Genomic DNA, 20,676 nt, shown 5'->3' on the forward strand with positions numbered 1-20,676 from the left:
AGACAATTCTCAAGGAGGGGCTAAAGTATTGGAGGTAGTTACATGATGTAATTACATAATAATTTTTCTCTTATACTTTTTCAATTATATTCTTGTTTCTACTTTTTCTTTTCCGATCCATTTCATTGATTTTGTTATGAAACAATAAAAGAAGAAGAAGAGTATTGAATAGAAAAGTAGAGAGAGAATTCTAATTTATTTGGGATGATTTATAATGGAATAGAACCCCTTTATTTATAGGAAAAAGTGACTTAGTCACAAAGTAACAAACCCTAAAATTTCTCTAAAATATTAACATTCACCTTAAATACAATTTTATTTATAACAATCCCCCCCTCCCCCCCCCCTGAATGTCTATTCAACAGATAATGTGCCTCGTTAAAATTTTAACTAAAATAAAATCCAGTGAAAAAAAATTCTAGAGAAGAAAAAAGAGTACACATGTTTAGAAATACGCCTTTTGGTTGCCTCGTTAAAAACCGTACAAGGAAAATCTAGTGGAACAAAACCTTGTAAGGAAAAAAGAGTACAACACATATTAGCTCCTCCTTATGAGAACATCAATTCAGATATTTGAGTCTTTGCATTCCAATCTTGTATACTATCTTCAAAAGATCGTTGGTAGAGATATGATAAGCAAATCAACCATATTAACTCGAATGAATATGTTGCACCATGAAATCATCATTCTTGATAGATATGTAATGTTGTCATATAATATCGTGGAATTGTAACGACCCATCTAGTCGTTTTGAGCAATTGTGTCCAGTTTGGCAGTTTGAGGTCATGGGTAGCTTCACCTAGTATATTATGACTTGTGTGCATCATCGGCTCAGATTTTTGAATGGGTTGGAAATGATTTTAAGTGGTGACTCTCATTTGAGAAGCTCGAAGTTGAAAAAATTGACCAAGCTTGACCTTTTAGGTATTTGACCTCGGATCGGAGATTTGATGATTCCGGTAGGTACCGATGGTAATTTTTGACTCGGGTGTATACCCATATTTGCAGTTGGATATTTCTAGAAGGTTTCAGTATCGTTTGGCGGAAGTTGGCAATTTAAAGTTTTAGAATTTTTCTAGGTTTGATCATGGTTCACCTTTAAGGCTACCGGGTTCGAATTTTAGGTTCGGGACTTGGAATAGGTCTATTTTGTCATATGGAACTTGCCTGCAGAATTTGGTGTCATTTGGAATTGATTTGATATGGTTCGGACGTGTGGTTGCGATTCTAGAAGTTCTTGAAGGTCATGGGGATTTTCATGCGTTTTGGCGTCCGATTCGTGATTCTAGAGGTTATTTTGATGTTTTGATCGTGCGAGCGAGCTCGTGTTATATTTTGTAGAATTGTGTGAATGTTTGGTTTAGAGCCTAGAGGGCTCGGATAAGTTTCATAAGCGTTTTAGAGTGTTTGGAAGAAGGTCTAGTGTAGCGATCCGGCCGGTCGTTTTGAGAATTTAAGTCTCGTCCGGCGGCATAAGGACCTAAGCAGCTTCGTATTATGTGTATTGACTTGCGTGCATGGTTGAATTCAGTTACCGGATGATTCAGAGTGATTTGGGACACTTGGTCCCAAAAACGTAAGCTTAAGTCTTAAGATTTTAACTGTAGTCAGAACTGTATGAAGACGACCCCGTAGTGGAGTTTCGTTGGTTCCGTTAGCTCCGTTGGGTGATTTTGGACGTAGGAGCGTGTCCGGACTATGAATTTGAGGTATGTAGCTGATTTAGGCTTGAAATGGCGAAAGTCAAATTTTTGGAGATTTTGACCGAGAGTGGACTTTTTGATATCGGTGTCGGAATGCGATTCCGAGAGTTAGAACAGATACGTTATGTTATTTGGGACTTGCCTGCAAAATTTGATGTCATTCCGGGTTGGTTTGATAGGTTTCGGCATGAGATTTAGTAGTTGAAGGTTTTAGAAGTTCATAAGTACGATTCGTGGTGCGATTTGTATTTTAGGCGTTGTTTGATGTTATTTGAGACCTCGAGCAAGTCCGTGTTAGGTTATGGAACTTGTCAGTATGTTTGGACGGGGTCCCGGGGGCCTCGGATGTATTTCAGATGGGCTACGGGCCATTTCCTTCTATTTTTGAACTGCTGTTTTCTGTTATCTGGTTTCCTTAATCGCGTTCGCGTCCCTTCCTTCGCATTCGCGAAGAGTAATTTTGGTGGAGGAATTTATTGTTCTTGGCGATCGCAAGATCACGTTCGCGATCGCGAAAGTTTGCTTTCCCCCTTCTTCGCGTTCTCATCCACTCCATCGCGGTCGCGTAGTAGAAACTAATAGCTGGGAGCTGGTGACCATTTCCTCTAAGCGTTCGCACTGTTCTATCCGCGAACGCATAAGTGTGATTTCCCCTCCTTCGTGTCCGCGTGCCGTTTCACGCGTTCGTGTAGCCCAGTTCCTCGGCCATCAATTTTCTTATCCGCGATCGCATATGTTTATTCGCGATCGCGTAGCACTAACCGGCCAGTAATTATTTTCTTCTCCTCGTTCGCGAGCATGTCTTCGCGTTCGCGAGCTTGTCTTCACGTTCGCGAAGCACAACTGTGCAGCTTTCATTTTTCTTCTTCACGAATGCAAGCCTTTCTCGCGATGCTTTCAGACCTGGGCAGAAAATAAGTTTTCCAAATCTAGGGTTAGGCCATTGTCATCATATTTTGACTTGTAGAGCTCGGTTTTAAGCGATTCTTTGTGGGGTTTTCAAGCAAATCTATTGGCTAAGTGTTCTTCACCTAGAATTTATTATATTCCTTGATTTTATCTTTATTTTTATCATTTAATTTGTTGTTATTGTGATGCACGAGGTTTCTGCCGTGCGAGTACTATTGGGTTGCACGAGGTTTCTGCCGTGCTATTATTACTATTGATATTTGCACATACGGCATGAAAAGGAAGGATATATATATATATATATATATATATATATATATATATATATATATGGGTTGCGCATGTGGCGAGACAAGGTGGGAACATTGTTATGCACGTGTGGCGAGACAAAATGGGCACTTACTTTATTATTGCGCACGTGGCGAGACAAGGTGGGCTGTGTCAGGGATTGATTTGTGATGATTTGTGATGGCCTGGGGGCATTCTTGTTATTGATATTTGTGTAGTGGTACACTTAACTGTGTGAGCTTTATCTTGTGAAAGTTGTGAGAAACATATTCTACGTGTTGTCCGTTCTTTTTTCTTATGTTTATTTGTTGGTATGAAGTATGTTAGGACACTTGCACAAGCATACACGTACTCTTATCGGATAAGAGGTGTTCTTGATATTGTTGAGCATATATGCTCACCCTTGTTTACTTGTATTCTATGTGAGAATGACTCTATTGGCACGTGAGTCGTCAGTGTGGTTATGAGGTGATATGAGGGTTTGTGATTTGTCCGAGGTTCGGTACCTCGTGGAGCTTGTTGACTAAGACCTGATGTAAAAATGGTTGTAGTTGCTGAGTTATTACTTGTCCTGGCTGTATTTGTGATTCCGGATTTAGGTTGTGTTCCATTCACTTTTCTGTGTCATTTTTATGGTATTCCGCTGATACTTGTTATTTCCTTTCTTATTTCCATTACTGTATTGTGAGCCATATTGCATAGTCTTTATGTAGATATCATATTTCTGTTATTCATATACTTATACTTGTTTAGTTTATTAGACCAGTAGGTGTCTTGACTGTTCCTCGTCACTATTCCACTGAGGTTAGTCTTGATACTTACTGGGCACCGCCGTAGTGTGCTCATTCTACACTTCTGCACATTTTTTGTGCAGATCCAGGTATTTTCAAAGTCAGTTGATCATTAGCTAGTTGTGCGGATTATTGTTGTGGAGACTCAAGATAAACCTGTTGCTGTATTCGCAGGCTTCTGAGTCACCTTCTGATTTGTATTCACACTATTTACTTTATTTCAAATAGTTGTATTTAGAAAATTGTAACAAACTCTGTAGAGCTTATGACTTGTTCTACCGGTTTTAGGATTGTAAATTGTATAGAGATTTTTATTTTGAAATTGTTCGTTGTTAGTAAACATTGCCGTTATTTTAGTTAATGTTAGGCTTACCTAGTTTTAGAGACTAGGTGCCATCACGACTCCTTCAGAGGGATTTTGGGTCGTGACAAATTAGTATTAGAGCTCTAGGTTCATAGGTGCTACGAGTCATAAGCGAGTTTTGTAGAGTTTTGCGAATTGGTACAGAGACGTCTATACTTATCTTCGAGAGGCTACGGAACTATTAGGACAGTTTCACTTCCTTCATTCCTATCGTGCGAGTTCATTGGTCTTGAAGTTTGAACTTTTATCGTTCCATTCTCTCACAGATGGTGAGGATACGAGTTGCAGTTGCTGATGACGTTACCCCCGGAGTAAATGTCGCTAGGGGCAGAGGAAGAGGCCAAAGAGGAGCACGTGCCATAGCTAGAGTACCTACCAGAGCAGCAGTTGAGGAGGTGCCAGTAGTTCCAGTTGGGGGCAGGTACCGGAGGCACCTGCTATTACCCCCGGACTTCTGGAGACCTTAGCACAGTTCCTGAGCATGTTGGTTACATTGACTCAGGCGGGGTTAATTCCGACTGCACCAGCTACTTCACAGACCGGGGGAGGAGCTCAAACACCCGCCGCCCACACTCCAGAGCAACGAGTCCACGTTGGTTAGGTTCCAAGTGTCATGGCAACACAGCTTGTGGTTCCAGTTCATCCCTTTGTCAGGGCAACAACATCCGAGGAAGAGCAGCTTAGACTTGCAAGGTTCAAGAAATATGACCCTCCTACTTTCAGTGGTTTGGCTTCAGAGGGTGCACAGGCTTTTCTGGAGGAGTGCCATTACATTCTCCGCACTCGGGGTATTTTTGAGACGAGGGTGGTTGCTTTCACTACATTCCAGCTTAAGGGAGCGGCTTATCAGTAGTGGTGGGCATATGAGTTGGGCAGCCTGGCCGATGCAATTCCACTTACGTAGGTGCAGTTTTTAGAGATGTTCTTGAGAGAGTTTATACCTCAGTCCCTTCGAGATGCATGGCACGTAGAGTTTGAGTAGCTGCGCCAGGGCACTATGTCAGTGTCAGATTATGCCATTAGATTCAGTGATTTGGCCAGATATGCACCTGCTTTGGTCGCTACAGTTAGAGAGTGTTTCCGTAGATTCATTGAGGGACTCAGGCATGATATTCGGTTCAGTTAGAGTCAGATGTTTCGTTTCAGCAGGTGGTAGGGATCGCTCGCCGTGTAGAGGGCATGTGGGATTAGGAAAGAGAGGACAGGGGGGCCAGGAGAGAGAGTACAGGCGAGATAAAGAGAGAGAGGACAGGGAGGCGAGGAGGCTTCGTAGACTAGAGTGATCTACTGATCCTTATTTTGGAGGTAGGGTACGACATGGTAGAGGTTTTATGGGTCAGCTAATTCTGTTTGCACTTCAGGCTTCGCCCAGTGTTTCAGGTGCTTATGGGTCTCAGATTACCTGTACCGCACAGTTCGAACAACCACGTCAGCAGAGAGGTTGCTTCGAGTGTGGAGATACTAGCCACAAAGTGAGAGATTGTCCTAGACTCCGAACATGTGTGTCACAACGGAGTATTCAGGCGAGCAGAGGACACCCAAGAGGGGAGGGCCCGACCCGTTAATGTGTTTCATATAGTAGGCTTGGGGCTGTTGCGCTAGATGATGCCAAACAGGTATGCTTTTGATTTGTTACAGAGGGGCACCATTCGTATTTTGTTTCAGTTCTGCCTATCGGGGTGAGTCCCTTATTTGTTGCTCCACCTATGGGTGAGTTCATGACTTAGTATTCTATATATGTGTTTGCCCTTATTGGGAGACTCTATGAGCGATAACCCGTGTCTATCGTTTGTCTCTATTCATTATTGAGAGTTTCGAGACTAGAAGTGAATTCTTGTTGTCCATCATGGTAGGTTTGATGTGATTCCTTAGTAATTTGGCTACAATTTGTAATTTGATACTCTACCGGGGTGAGAATTTAGTAAGTGTTGTGATTTTATTGGAAGAATTGAGTTAGTGGAAGATTTCCATTGGTATGATGTGTATTCGACTTGTGATTTAGAGTTGAGAGTGAGACCCTCGCGATTTCATGTGATTTGATATGTTTGAGTTGGGCTGCGTGCCGCGGTGGAAGGTTATACCAGGATGAGATTCTTCTGATTTGTTCATGTACTTTGATTTTTCCTTTTGAATTGATTCGTAGTATGGTACTGTTAGAGAGTTGTGCTTGTCGGGCTTGTTTGATATTTCCTTTATATGTTTCTCTTTACATATTCAGTCATTTTCATTCTGTGCTTCTTGAGTTTTAGCTTGCGGGTTGTGTGCCCGGTGGTGTTAGTTGTGACTTGTTGATTTGGGTGTATAGTTAAGAGGTCTTCATGTTTCGTGCATCGTTGTCAGTGTTGTGGAGGTTTGAAACAGGGTTATGACGGATATGAGGTTAATTGTCGGTGCTGGTCTTGCTTGCAGGCAACTATTGTGATCAGAAATGTCATTTTGGGCCTATGTGTGGCGTGTCATGTTGAGTGGTCGTACCTTGTGGGTTTAGGCATGAGTTGTTACAGCTGGTTGAGACTGACACTGGTTATGAATTTAGAATCGGTTCTTTTGAAGATAAATAGAAGGCAAGAATTTTGACTCTAAGGCTTATTAGTGTTGGTAGAAAGGGTGAATTATAGTTGAGATGGTGTCGTCGAGCTTATGTGGGTTGGGGTGATGTGGGGTCACCCACGGGTGTATGTTGGATATGTACTTTCAGTGATTTCAAGACTTCGAGGCGATTCTTAGCACGTTGGAGGACGAACGTTTGTTTAAAAAAGGGAAGAATGTAACGACCCGGCCGGTCGTTTTGAGAATTTAAGTCTCGTATGGCGGCATAAGGCCCTGAGCAGCTTTGTATTATGTGTATTGACTTGTCTGCGTGGTTGAATTCAGTTACCAGATGATTCAGAGTGATTTGGGACACTTAGTCCCTAAAACGGAAGCTTAAGTCTTAAGATTTTGACCGTAGTCCGAACTGTGCGAAGACGACTCCGTAATAGAGTTTCGTCGGTTCTGTTAGCTCCGTTGGGTGATTTTGGACTTAAGAGAGTGTCCAGACTGTGAATTTGAGGTTTGTAGCTGATTTAGGCTTGAAATGGCGAAAGTTAAATTTTTGAAGATTTTAACCGAAAGTGGACTTTTTGACATAGGGGTCGGAATGCGATTCCGAGAGTTGGAACAGCTCAGTTGTGTTATTTGGGACTTTCCTGCAAAATTTGACGTCATTCCAGGTTGGTTTGATAGGTTTTGACACGAGTTTTACAAGTTGGAAGTTTTTGAAGTTCATAAGTTCGATTCGTGGTACGATTTGTATTTTCGGCGTTGTTTGATGTGATTTGAGACCTCAAGCAAGTCCATGTTAGGTTATGGAACTTGTCAGTATGTTTGGACGGGGTCCCAGGGGCCTCGGGTGTGTTTCGGATGGGCTACAGGCCATTTCCTTCTATTTTTGAACTGCTATTTTCTGTCATCTGGTTTCCTTAATCGCATTCGTGTCCCTTCCTTCGCGTTCGTGAAGAGTAATTTTGGAGGAGGAATTTATTATTCTTGGCGATCGCAAGATCACGTTCGCGATCGCGAAAGTCTGCTTTCCCCCTTCTTCGCATTCGCGTCCGCTCCATCACGTTCGCGTAGTAGAAACTAGGAGCTGGGAGCTAGTGACCATTTCCTCTATGCGTTCGCACTATTCTATCCGCAAACTCGTTAGTGTGCTTTCCCCTCCTTCGCGTCCGCATGCCATTTCACGCGTTCGCGTAGCCCAGTTCCTCGGCCATCAATTTTCTTATTCGCTATCGCATATGTTTGTTCGCGATCGCGTAGCACTAATTCGGCCAGTAATTATTTTCTTCTCCGCATTCGCGAGCTTGTCTTCTCGTTCGCGAAGCACAATTGGGTAGCTTTCATTTTCCTTCTTCGCGAATGCGAGCCTTTCTCCGCGTTCGCGATGCTTTCAGACCTGAGCAGAATATAAGTTTTCCAAATCGAGGGTTAGGCCATTTTCATCATATTTTGGCTTGTAGATCTCGGTTTGGAACGATTCTTTGTAGGTTTTTCAAGAAAATTGATTGGGTAAGTGTTCTTCACCTAGAATTTATTATATTCCATGATTTTATCTTTATTTTTATCATTTAATTTGTGGTTTGAGTTGAGGAAAATGGAGGTTTTTGAAGAACATTTCAAAAATGAAAAAAATCATGTTTCGAGGGACGAATTGGTATCAGAATTCGATAGTTTTAGAATGGTTGAACTCGTATCGGAATGAGTGTTCGGGTTTTTGTGAAATTTATCGGGCTTCGAGGTGCGGGCCCGGGGGTCGACTTTTGGGTCGATTTTTAGATTTTGATAAAGAATGAAGCTTTATGATCCGGAATAATTTCTTATGAGTTTTATTTGTGCTTTAAAGTTATTTTGATTAGATTTGAGTTGTCCGGAGGACATTTCACCGAGAAGATCATTTTTGAGTATTGGTGTGTCTTCTTTGAGGTAAGTATCTTGCCTAACATTGTGTAGGGGAACTACCCCTTAGGATTTGAGTCTTCTATGTTGATTGTAGTCCGTGTGCGCGAGGGGACGAGTACGTGCTCGAACTTATTTGTTGAAATTAGACTTTTAGGGTTCCTTGGTCCTTGTATTTCATTGATTATGCAGTTGTACTTGTTATGATTACGTTCCTTAATTACTAGTTTCACCTTTACCGGCTTAATTAGAATCAATTGCTTCATGATCCACTCTTACTGTTTACTTGATTCATATATGTCTTAATTGAAATTTGTTATCTCTTCCATTGCCATGTTATCTTTTCCCTAACTGCGTATCTTTATTTGAAGTTGTAGTTGTCCCTTTTTGTAAATGTTCACCCTTAATTGAGGTTATGGTGATTTTCTCGCTACCCACTTTTATTTGAATTGGTTGTATCTCTTCCGTGATTGTCCAAACTTAAAAGAAGCTTCTATATGCTATGCCTTAGTGGACTTGCCCTTATTTGAAATTATTTGACTCGTGTTAGTTTCTTGTTGTTGAACCGTATATTGTGGGATAATTGTTACATAGTATTTAGTTTCTTGTTGAGATGTTATTATTATGACTAGCATTCCCCGATTGTGGCTACTCCTTGTGAATTAGTTTCTCTGTTTCTTTAAGTTCTGGAATCTCTGGTATAGAGTATGTTAGGACACTTGCACAAGCATACACGTACTCTTATCGGATAAGAGGTGTTCTTGATATTGTTGAGCATATATGCTCACCCTTGTTTACTTGCCTTCTGTGTGAGAATGGCTCTATTGGCACGTGAGTCGTCAGTGCGGTTATGAGGTGTTATGAGGGCATGGGATGCCAAGTATTAGGGTTCAGGTATTGAGACCCGTGAGTCATGATTTGTCTAAGGTCCAGTACCTCGTGGAGCTTGTTGACTAAGACCTGATGTAAAAACAATTGTAGTTGCTGAGTTATTACTTGTCCTGGCTGTATTTATGATTCCGGATTTAGGTTGTGTTCCATTCACTTTTCTATGTCATTTATATGGTATTCCGCTGATACTTGTTATTTCCTTTCTTATTGCCATTACTGTATTGTGAGCCATATTGCATAGTCTTTATGTAGATATCATATTTTTGTTGTTCATATACTTATACTTGTTCAGTTTATTAGACCAGTAGGTGTCTTGACTGTTCCTCGTCACTACTCTAGCGAGGTTAGTCTTTGATACTTACTGGGCACCGCCGTAGTGTGCTCATTCTACACTTCTGCACATTTTTTGTGTAGATCCAGTTATTTTCAAAGTCAGTTGATCATTAGCTAGGTGTGCGGATTATTGTTGTGGAGACTCAAGGTAAACCTGCTGCTGTGTTCGCAGGCTTCTGAGTCAACTTCTGATTTGTATTCACACTGTTTACTTTATTTCAAACAGTTGTATTTAGAAAATTCTAACAAACTCTGTAGAGCTTATGTCTTGTACTACCAGTTTTGGGATTGTAAATTGTATAGAGATTTTTATTTCAAAATTGTTCGTTGTTAGTAAACATTGTCGTTATTTCAGTTAATGTTAGGCTTACCTAGTTTTAGAGACTAGGTGCCATCACGACTCCTTCAGAGGGATTTTGGGTCGTGACATCTAGATTTGCTGGTGTTCTGATCTCGCATTTGCGAGTTGAGGGTCGCATTTAGGAGTTGAGGGTCGCATTTCTGACTACCGCTTTTGCCGACTTATGATCGCTTTTGCAAAGAGGCTGGGAACTGAAGCCAGCCACACAAATACGATGGTGTACTGGGCAGTAGTAGTTTGCTTTTGCGAACATTTGTGCCGCTTTTGCGAATGCCCTATCTTCGAATTTGCAACATGATTTATTGTATTTGTGATAGAGGAAGAGTTGTTCAAGATTCGCTTTTGCGAATTAATGTCCGCTTTTGTGGGGTTCGCATTTGCAAACCCCATGTCGGCAATGCGACATCTGCAGCATGTGTATAGATGAGCACTTCAAGACTTAGCTTCATTTTGATATATTTTGAACCCTAGCCTCGATGGGAGGCGATTGTTTGGAGGTATGTTCATACCAAACTATTTAGTAAGTGAATTTTGCCGTGCGGAAGTGATATGGAAAATGTGGGCATAAGGTTCCATGTGTGTAACGTTTGGAAGTTGTGATTTATGATCTACGATTATGAAAAGTGGGATTGTTGAAATTCGTGTATGAGGAATGATTTGATCGGTTTAGTTGTCATCATTTTCCTTACTTGAACACATTCATGCTTCATCTGTAACCCCAAAATGTTGTTGCTTAATTACTTGGTTATTTCTCGTTGCCATTCGTGTTCCCCTTATATTCACTGTTGATTCTAATTTGAATTCTTTCTACTATTGGCCTTATATTGATATTCTTTCCTTGTTAGCTTTATATCATATCCTGCACAAGTTTACATGTCCGATAGGTTTCTTGACTTGCCTCGTCACTACTCTACTGAGGTTAGACTTGATACTTACTAGGTACCACTGTGGTGTACTCATGCTACGCTTCTGCACATTTTTGTGTAGAATCAGGTACTACAGATCGAGTTGGTTTGAGACTTATGCTTGTGGGGCTGGAGACTTCAAGTTATACCTATTGGACGTTCGCAAGCTCTGAAGTCACCTTCTGTTGTATTTATTTCCATTGTTTCCAATTACTCCGAAACAATGATGTATTCATTATATATAGTTAATTTTAGAAAGGCTTATGACTTGCACTATCGGTTTTGGGATTGTAAGCTTTGTATAGAAATTTTTTGTTCATGTTTAATAGTTTTTGGTTGAGTTTGCCATTAATTCAGTATGTGTTAGGCTTACCTAGTTCCTAAGACTAGGTACCATCACGACATCCTACAGAGGAAAAGTGGGGTCGTGACAGGAATGGCATTTTCAATATCTTCATAGGGGTAAAAATTCTCTCTATCACATTATCATGCTTATAGTTATAGCATGATACATATGTGCACAAACTGCGCTTAGAATGTAGTACTTCATGACTAATAATTCTATATTCTTTAAGTGATTTAAATCCTTCAGGGATTATCATAAGTTAAGTCATATAAGCCATATAAATAGACTTTAGATTTATATGAAGTTTTCAAATCATGCCACACATATAAGATAGATAAAGGTGTTTGCACACACCATTGACTTTATACTTTCAAGTGTCTGAACTGCAGGTCGAGAACTACATGTCTTTTATATGAAATCAATTCTACTTGAATTGTTTCTCCATACTTAAGATCCTCATATATTTTAGCACTATCATATATGTTGTTGACGAATATTTTATATCGGTTCCAATATTTTTTTCATAAAGACATGACATAGAGATCTCTTCATTCATATTTTCAGGTACCTGAACCTCCTTAGATTTTATAAAGTGTTATGTCATGTGATCTTCTAGGTTACTCGCCTACTTATTACGATCATTTGCTCAACTTCTGTCATGACCCAAATCTCACATGCCGTGATGGCACCTGTCGCAATACTAGGCAAGCCGACAATCACAGTAAAACCACGCATCTTTATTTTAGAAAGTATAGTAAGATAAGTTCAAGAGACAAATCTCATAAATACATAAGAAAATAACGACTCAATATAATACCCCCAAAATTCGGGTGTCATTGAGTACATGAGCATCTATACAATAACATGGTTTGACTATTGAAATGTTGTTTAGGGAAGTAGAACAGTATAAATAAAACTAAAAGATAAAGGAGGAGAGTCAAGGTCTCCGGACGTCAAGGCACCTACCTCAATAGTCTCCGAATTGAATAAGCTCCAACACTAGCAACCTCTGTGCCTAGAAGTACCGGGATCTGCACACGAAGTGCAGAGTGTAGTATGAGTACAACCGACCAATGTACTCAATAAATAACAAGACTAACCTTTGTGCTAAAAGTATCGTGGAGCTCAACAAATACAGTCCAAATGCAGAGTTTAACAGTACAGAAATGGCAGGAAATATGACAATAATATCTCAGAAAAACTCCTATTCTGTTGGTACACAGTACATGTATGTATACATGCTTCCAGGTTTAATAGTTACGATCAATACAGATAAAATATGCCAAGTGTGACTGATATGAGGAATATTGCATCTATATATCTACATGCCAATGTGCATATCGTATGTGACGTAACACAATGAAAATATCACGTACTCACTGTAACGACCAGGCCGGTCGTTTTGAGTATTATAACCCCGCTCCCCTATTTATAGCTAAATTTATGCTTTACAGTTATTTTATGACTTACCGTATTAGTTGGTTCGGTTCCGGAAGGATTTTGAAGTAAAATAAGATACTTAGCCTCATAATTGAAAACTTAAGTTGAAAATGTTGACATGATGTCGAGTTATGTGTAAACGACCTCGGATTTGAATTATGGTGATTCCAATAGCTCCATATGGTGATTTTGTACTTTAGAGCGCGTCCGGAAAGTTATTTGGAGGTTTGTAGTGGAATTAGGCTTGAAATGCCGAAAGTTGAATATTTGGGAAGTTTGACCAGGGAGTTGACTTTTTTATATCGGGGTCAGAATCCGACTCTGAAAATTTTCATAGATCCGTTATGTCATTTATGACTTGTATACAAAATTTGAGGTCAGTCGGACTTGATTTGACAGGTTCCGGCATCGTTTGTAGAATTTGGAAATTCCAAAGTTCATTAGGCTTGAATTGGGGTGTCATTTGTGTTTTTAGCGTTGCTGGATGTGATTTGAAGGCTCGACTAAGTTCGTATGGAGTTTTGGGACTTGATGGTGTATTTGGTTGAGGCTTTGGGGGCCTCGGGTGAGTTTTGGACCATTTCTAGGCCATTTAAAGCTGTTGGTTTTTTGCTACAACAGTGTGCTATGCGATCGCGTGGAATTGGCCGCGATAGTGAAGCACAAAATGGGAAAAAATGACCAGTGAATGGCGATCGCAGAATGCCTTTCGCGATCGCGTAGAGAAAATTTTCTACTGCACTGACCCGACTTTGGAAGCTTATATCTCACAATCTATAAGGAATTTGGAGATGATCCAAAATTAAAAGTTGTAGATCTTTGTGTCTAGGTTTCATAAATGTAAACTATTTGTCATTTTAAGTTGTGTACAAAGAGGTATGACCGTTATACTAGAGGCTGTCCGGAAGAAGTTGGACAAGGCTGTTGGGGAATTTGTTCTTCGCGATAGCTGGAGAATGGCCGCGATCGCATAGACTAAAAAACGGCTGGAACAATTTTGTTTAGCAGAAGATTTAAGTTCTATACTAGAGGGTAAATGACTAGGCACAAGATTTAAGTTCTGAAAATGGGACTTCGTCCTATTTTCCATTTTTGACTGATTTGATCTCGGGAAGAGGCAATTTTTGGAAGATTTTCAAGTAAAACAACGGGGTAAATGTTATTAAATTATTATTTGTCAAATTACCGGAATCCATGGTTATTTTTAACATTTAATGGGTGAATTAAATTAGAAATTTTAGAAAACCCTCTTGGTTTAATTTGAAGATTTGAGGGTCGAGTTGATGTCGAAATGTGGTAAAATTGATATGGGTAGACTCATGGTTGAATGCGCTTTCGGATTTTGTAACTTTTGTCGGGTTCCGAGATGTGGACCCCACGGGCAATTTTTGAGTTAAATTTTAGATATTGTTTGAAAATTTGTATTTTCATATGGAATTAATTTCAATAATTTTTATTGACTGAATCAGATTATTTGTGGCAAGATTCGAGGTGTTTGGAGGCCAATTCACGAGGCAAGGGCATAGCAGAGTAAGAAATTACACGGTTTGAGGTAAGTAACACTTCTAAACTTCGATCTGAGGGTATGAATCCCCGAATATTGTGTTATATCAATTGTTGGAGGTGACGCACATACTATGTGACGAGCGTGTAGGCGTGCACTATAGAAATTGTGACTTAAATAAATGCAGTGGAGTTGTAAAATTTATGAATCCTGTTATTATCTGAACATGTTCCACTTGTTAGAGAAATTGAGCTGAGGCTTTTATTAAATAAAATGTTTAGGCTACGTGCCAATATTTTGGGACCCGTGGGGTCGTGTTGCTGTCGAATTAATTATTTTAAAATATACTTTTCCTACTCAGTCATGCTCATCCATTGTGAGGATATTTATGGGATCGGGACTGCCCGCCTCCAACATGCCATATCAGCTTTATATATATTATTATTATTATTATGGGATCGGGTTGCACCTTGCAGCAGGCCTTATAGGCTTTATTGTTCTGGATCTGGGCTGCCGGCCTGTAGCAGGCCTTATAGGCTTTATTACTATATGAATCGGGCTGCCTGCCTGCAGCAGGCCTTATAGGCTTTATTATTATTATGGGATCGGAGTGCATGCCGCAGTAGGCCATATCGACTTTATATAGCGCTTGGGCTGAAAGAGCCCCTCCGGAGTCTGTACACACCCCTAAGTGAGTGTAGATGATTATATATATATTCGGGATGGACTTCCCAGGGCATGGAATTGCCTTACTTACGATGATTATATATATTCGGGATGGACTTCCCAGGGCATGGACTTGCCTTACTTATTTATATATTGTGATGAATTTTCCCTGGACATGGATCTTGTCCGTATCATTTACATTTGGGATAAATTACCCCAGGGCTGGATTGGCCTTATACGATATTGAGTGACTGACTGTCAGTCGATGTGTATATATATATGGGACAGAATATCCCTGGGCTGGATTTGTCATAAATAGTACTAATTGACCGAATAATTTATGACCAATATTTACATGAGGTCTTTCTACTGAGATGTCATATTCCTCATATCATGCAGTATTGATCCATTTTACTTGTACTGAGTTTAACTGTTAAACTTGAAAGCATGTCTATATTTTTGTACCATTAGTTATACTGGACTGTACCTGCGGAGCTCATCATTTCTTTCAGCTTAGAGGTTAGTCTTGTTACTTATTGAGTTGGTTGTACTCATACTACACTCTGCACCTCGTGTGCAGATCCAGGTGCTTCCGGATACGACGGCTGCTAGATTTTGGAGTTACTTCTGCTGGAGACTATCAAGGTAGCTGCTTGACGTCCACAGACTTAATTCCCTTCCTGTTTAGTTATTGTACTGTTCTATATTTCAGACAACAATTTTTATCAGTCATACTTTGTGTTCATTTAGATGCTCATGTACTCAGTGACATCGGATTTTTGGGAATATTTATATTTGTATTTGTGAGATTTCTTCTGCTGAATTTAATTATTATATTTTCAAACTTAAAAGATATGGTGGTTTTTGAGATTGTCGGCTTGCCTAGTATTGAGATATGCGCCATCACGAGTCATGAGCAAGTTTAGTAGAGTCTTGCGGATTGGTATAAAGACGTCTGTACTTATCATTGAGAGGCTGCCAAACCCTTAGGAAAATTTCACTCCCTTGTATTCTATCGTGTGGAATTGATTCACTTTGAAACATAACACTTTGAATTCTTTCCGCGCATTCGTGTTCGCATGTGAGCGCTTGGTATCAAGTGTGCATCGCCGGCTTGTGATTCTAGCGATGAGGTTCGAGATGCGTATTATGTGTTTTGGTGATGGGCCAGTCTGAAGGACTAGAGGCCAGATATAGACCGCAGCTTAGGCTATGTAGCTTCAGCTGTAACTTGTACATTTGAACTCATACGTTCGTTAATGTTCCTATGAGTGGAATTTGTGGCTTGATGAGCGATGGAATGGCTCTATAATGAGTATGATGTAACTGCAGAATGTTTTAAGATGATTTAAATATGACGAGAAGTGTTTCCTTGAAATGTAAAGGAGGGACCATTGGGTTCTTGGTTTTCGTTTTGATGTGACGTACAATCTCAAGTATGAACGTTTTGAAGGATCTTTCACGTTGTTAAATTTTAGGACAAATTTAATTCTCATGTCTAGTTAATGAGTTGGACTCAGATAGACTAAGTGATTGCATAGTAATTGTGACTTTGAAAGGGTATAACAAGATACCAATTTGAGGCTAAGCAGGTGGTTTATCACCTTCAGAGTAATCTACGTAGGTGTGTTCCTTATAATGCGAGTGCAGAGTTTCTTTTCTACCAGCAGGGCATGTGTGTTGATATTTGAAGTTGAATCTGGTTGAGAAAGTTGAATTGAGTGTTAAAAGAATGAAGGCGAGCTTAGTAGATGATTTGAGGTATTTTATGGTTGGTGTTACCTGAGCTTGTGAAAACTTTTCGTGGAACTGATTGCGGGATTATGACAATAGTAGAGTATGGGTATGGTGAGTTATCAGATGTTTTGTTATATGACTTTGAGCTAAGTGGGGGAGTCTTCTATCTACGATTTGATTGCACGATTATGTGCGGTATTGGTTTTGGTCTGAGGCATACTTGTTGATTAGTTATGACTTGCAAAGGTTGATATTAGGGATGACTCGAGTAAAAAAATTTCTTAAATGTGGGTTATATTGAACTTTATGAAAATATGAAAAATCATGAAATGATTAAATTGTTATTTTGAAGGATATAGTGCGCACGAAGTTTGAATTTGATTGGTGCTGTTATGCCAGGGTTACTTCTTTGGGGGCTGTTGTGCTAATGGGGCTTGCGTCTTTCGGCCCGTTTAGGCGGTGCAATTTAGATTTGAGCATAGTGGGGGACTTTTGAAAGGGTTCTAATAGATTCAAAATGTATATGTGTCGATTCAAATTTTTTCTAAATTTTTATATCGCGAGAATCGATTATTTACACTGGATGGTGTCGGGACTTTCGGTAATTCTGTATGACTATGGATTCTACATTTCAGTACAAGAAAGGTAAAAAGGAACAATTTTAAGTCCACATAAGGTCTTTTCAGTGTGGGGGTCTCGATTGTGGTACTTTTGTGGTTCTTAAGAAGAATACAGTGGCTTATGGGCTTTAGGGCGGTATGATTTTATGTTAGGATATCTTGTAGTGAGCTTTGGGTAAAGATCGTAGTGTTCTGACAAGGAGAAGTGTAAACCTGAGGGTAATTTTGAAGAAACTCGAAGTAAATAGGACAACTGGGTAGTAGGTTAGACCAGTATGGTAATGGTATGCTCGGTCCTTTTGGGTAATTATGATGTGGTTAGACTTTACAGATGTTTTGGTGGCAATATTCTTGGGTTTGGTGACCTGCGTGGCTTGTTCAAGTAAGAGGAATTCAGTTATGATAGCTTGGTTAGGTGCAAATGGATTTCGAAGAGTTCTTGCTGGTTTTTACCATGAGTTGAGCCGTATATTCTCTATCGGTGTGGGGAGCGTGTTTTATATTGTGATTTTATCCTGGAAAGAAGCAAGAGAGAGATTTCTAACTAACCGTATATGTAATTTGCTGGTGACCCAGAGTTGATAATGAGATTCTTGTGCTTTTCACATGATGGCAAGATAGATGTTATGTGTTGTGCGGAAGTTAAATTTACATGTAAAAGGTAGCAGTTCAGTCTTGAAGGAAGGTCATGATGTTTGAGCAGAATGGTCATGAATTCTTAGACAACATGGGCAGTTCCAAATGAGTAGATGAATACTATTACTACTTGGTGTTGTTAAGAAAGGTGCGTATTTCAGAAGGCGCATTGTATTTTGACTTACGAATGTTTAATTAGTATTACGGTACTCACATGGTTGATAGACTGCCGATATTCAAATTATTTCTATATGGCATGGAAGAATTTTGAAAGATTTCCTCGTGGGATGATCGTGCATGAAGGATGTGTTAGTGATTCGAGTTCTGGAGACTGGGAGTCCTCCGAAGCATATTGTTTCAGAGTTGCGACCTATTTGAGGTAAGTGTTTTATTTAAACTCAGTGAAGGCACCAATTGCATTAATTAATTGTGATAGTTATGCGCTATGAGTGTGCATATATGTGAGGCTTGAGCCCATGTGCGGGCATCGGGGCGATTATTCATACTCAGAAGAATGCTTAGGCAAAAGATATGCCTAGAGTTGATTGTTAAGAGTAAAGTTATAACATTTCTCGTATTGTGACATTTGTCGAGAACTATCTGGGTTACACTTGAGGTTACAAAGATGCTAATTCCCTGAATAAATTGTGTAGTTACTATTTCTGCGTGAACTTACCGATTTGAGTTGTGATAGCACACTTTGCACATGCCCACCCTATGGCGTGTTATTTATACCAGTCCAGGAGCATGTGAATCTTATTTCATTTATCATATACATGTGACTTATTTGATTGCTCATCTATGATATGCTTGGACTGGAGGCCTATGACCATGCCAGGCGGATTATGTTATTGGCTCGTGCGATGTCCGTGCGGATCCATATAATGATATTATTGGCACGTGAGTTATCCGTGCTGGTCCAGATATTGATACTATAGCATGTGAGTTGTTCGTGCGAGTGGTGTTAGTGTGAGCTCTAGAAGAGCTGGTTACTGTTATTAAACTCGTGTGTCTTGATTTTACTATGTATAATGAGCTTATAGCATTGCGGTTATGGTGGTGCTTGTTGAACTTGCAATACGGTTCTCTACTTTGAGACATCCTCCATTTTGGGTACACGGATTGCGCAGTTTGTGGCTTGAGTTATATTGGTGTGGCATGTCTATGGAATAATCGTGTTTGATAATATAAGGTTATCGAACCTAGAATGTGTACTATCGAGTTTGATAATGCTATATTTGGGAGGGTGATATTGAAAGTCGACTTAGAAAGTGATTATGGTTCTGGTTGGGGCGAGAGAGCTGCATGACTAGTTGATATGATAAGCGGTTATGAGATTCTGCATGTTTCTTTCATTATCAACAGTGTACGAAAGTTTTGGGAATGAGATTTTGTTTGATATGAGGTTTAATACTAGTACCAGGTTGGTTTTGAGTAGTTACTGTGATCGGAAATGGTGCTGCGAGTATGCGAGTTGTGTAGTGTCGTGCCCCGTTTTCTCGTGAAAGCGGGCCTCGACATTGTGGCAACTCTTTTGGATGGGAGATAGAGTGCTAAAAGAAGAATAGTCACCACCTAAAGGTTTTTGAGGTACATTAGGGCACCTATTATGTAGATAACTCTGTTTGACTAGTCAACACCACCAAAGAACGGGTAAGGGCTCAAGTTACCTCAAAGAGAAAGTGTTAAGCACTCTTCGAGGTCTACAACTGTGGGTCCCGGCCGAACTTAAAATTATGTGGATTATAGTTAGGCAAGATAAACAAAGAGAGTAATGGGCAAAGAAATTTATTATAATACAATGAGATATAAGGATTACAAGGATATAACTATGACGGTCTATATTAGACGGCAAAATGTATAAAGAAAGGGGGGAGGGGGTCCTAAGTTTTTTAGCCTAAAGGATCACCCCGTGCAACATAAATAATACTTCGCAACTCCCTTGAGGTAAGGAGTTACTCATATTATTCAGCGGGCACATATTATCTCCTGCTACCCGATTATTATATTAAAATTGTTTACCTAAGCACTCTGATTCAATTCTAAGTCGTGCCCTATGCGTGCATTGCCCGTCCCGTACTTATGGTCCAGGAGGCATTGGACCTCTATTTAGGGTGGTTCTAGAATTTACTTAGGCTGCTTAAAATGATAAAATATGCGACATACAAAACAAGTTGGACTTCATGTAAGGATAGTTAGGGGCTCAAGTTGGCCTCCACACTTAAACAACAAATGCACGCAAAGCAGGTTCTCATATTAGGCGTTGGACAGTTTCAGAATTGAAGCCAATTAGAAATCATTAATCCCTATAGAAATGGTTTCTATATGACTTTGGATTCAAACGCGCATATATGACATTACTGCTTCTAGTGGCTTAGACGAGGAAGCAGTTAAGAATTTGCTGTTAATGCTGGTTTTAGATACCAGTTTTAGAAAGGTGACATTGTCCTACAGACATGATATCTAATAGTGGAATAGTTAAGCAAATGAAAATAGTGCTGGGAACCCAGCCTTGACAAGGGGATAAACAATATTAAGCGGATGACAGTATCCTATAGGCAAGATCTCTAACAATTGACAATCGAACCTTGATTTTATAATACTTTACCTCTATGAGCAGGTTATCTAGGCAGAGCAATAACAATAGCTAATTGATTAGTCAAGGTCCTATAGGCATGATTTCTAGGTGAAAATAGAACATAAGCTAGTGAGATCCTATAGGCAGGGTATCTAATGAATATGCT

This window comes from Nicotiana tabacum, chromosome 15 (assembly GCF_000715075.1).
Source record: "Nicotiana tabacum cultivar K326 chromosome 15, ASM71507v2, whole genome shotgun sequence".
NCBI lineage: Eukaryota > Viridiplantae > Streptophyta > Magnoliopsida > Solanales > Solanaceae > Nicotiana > Nicotiana tabacum.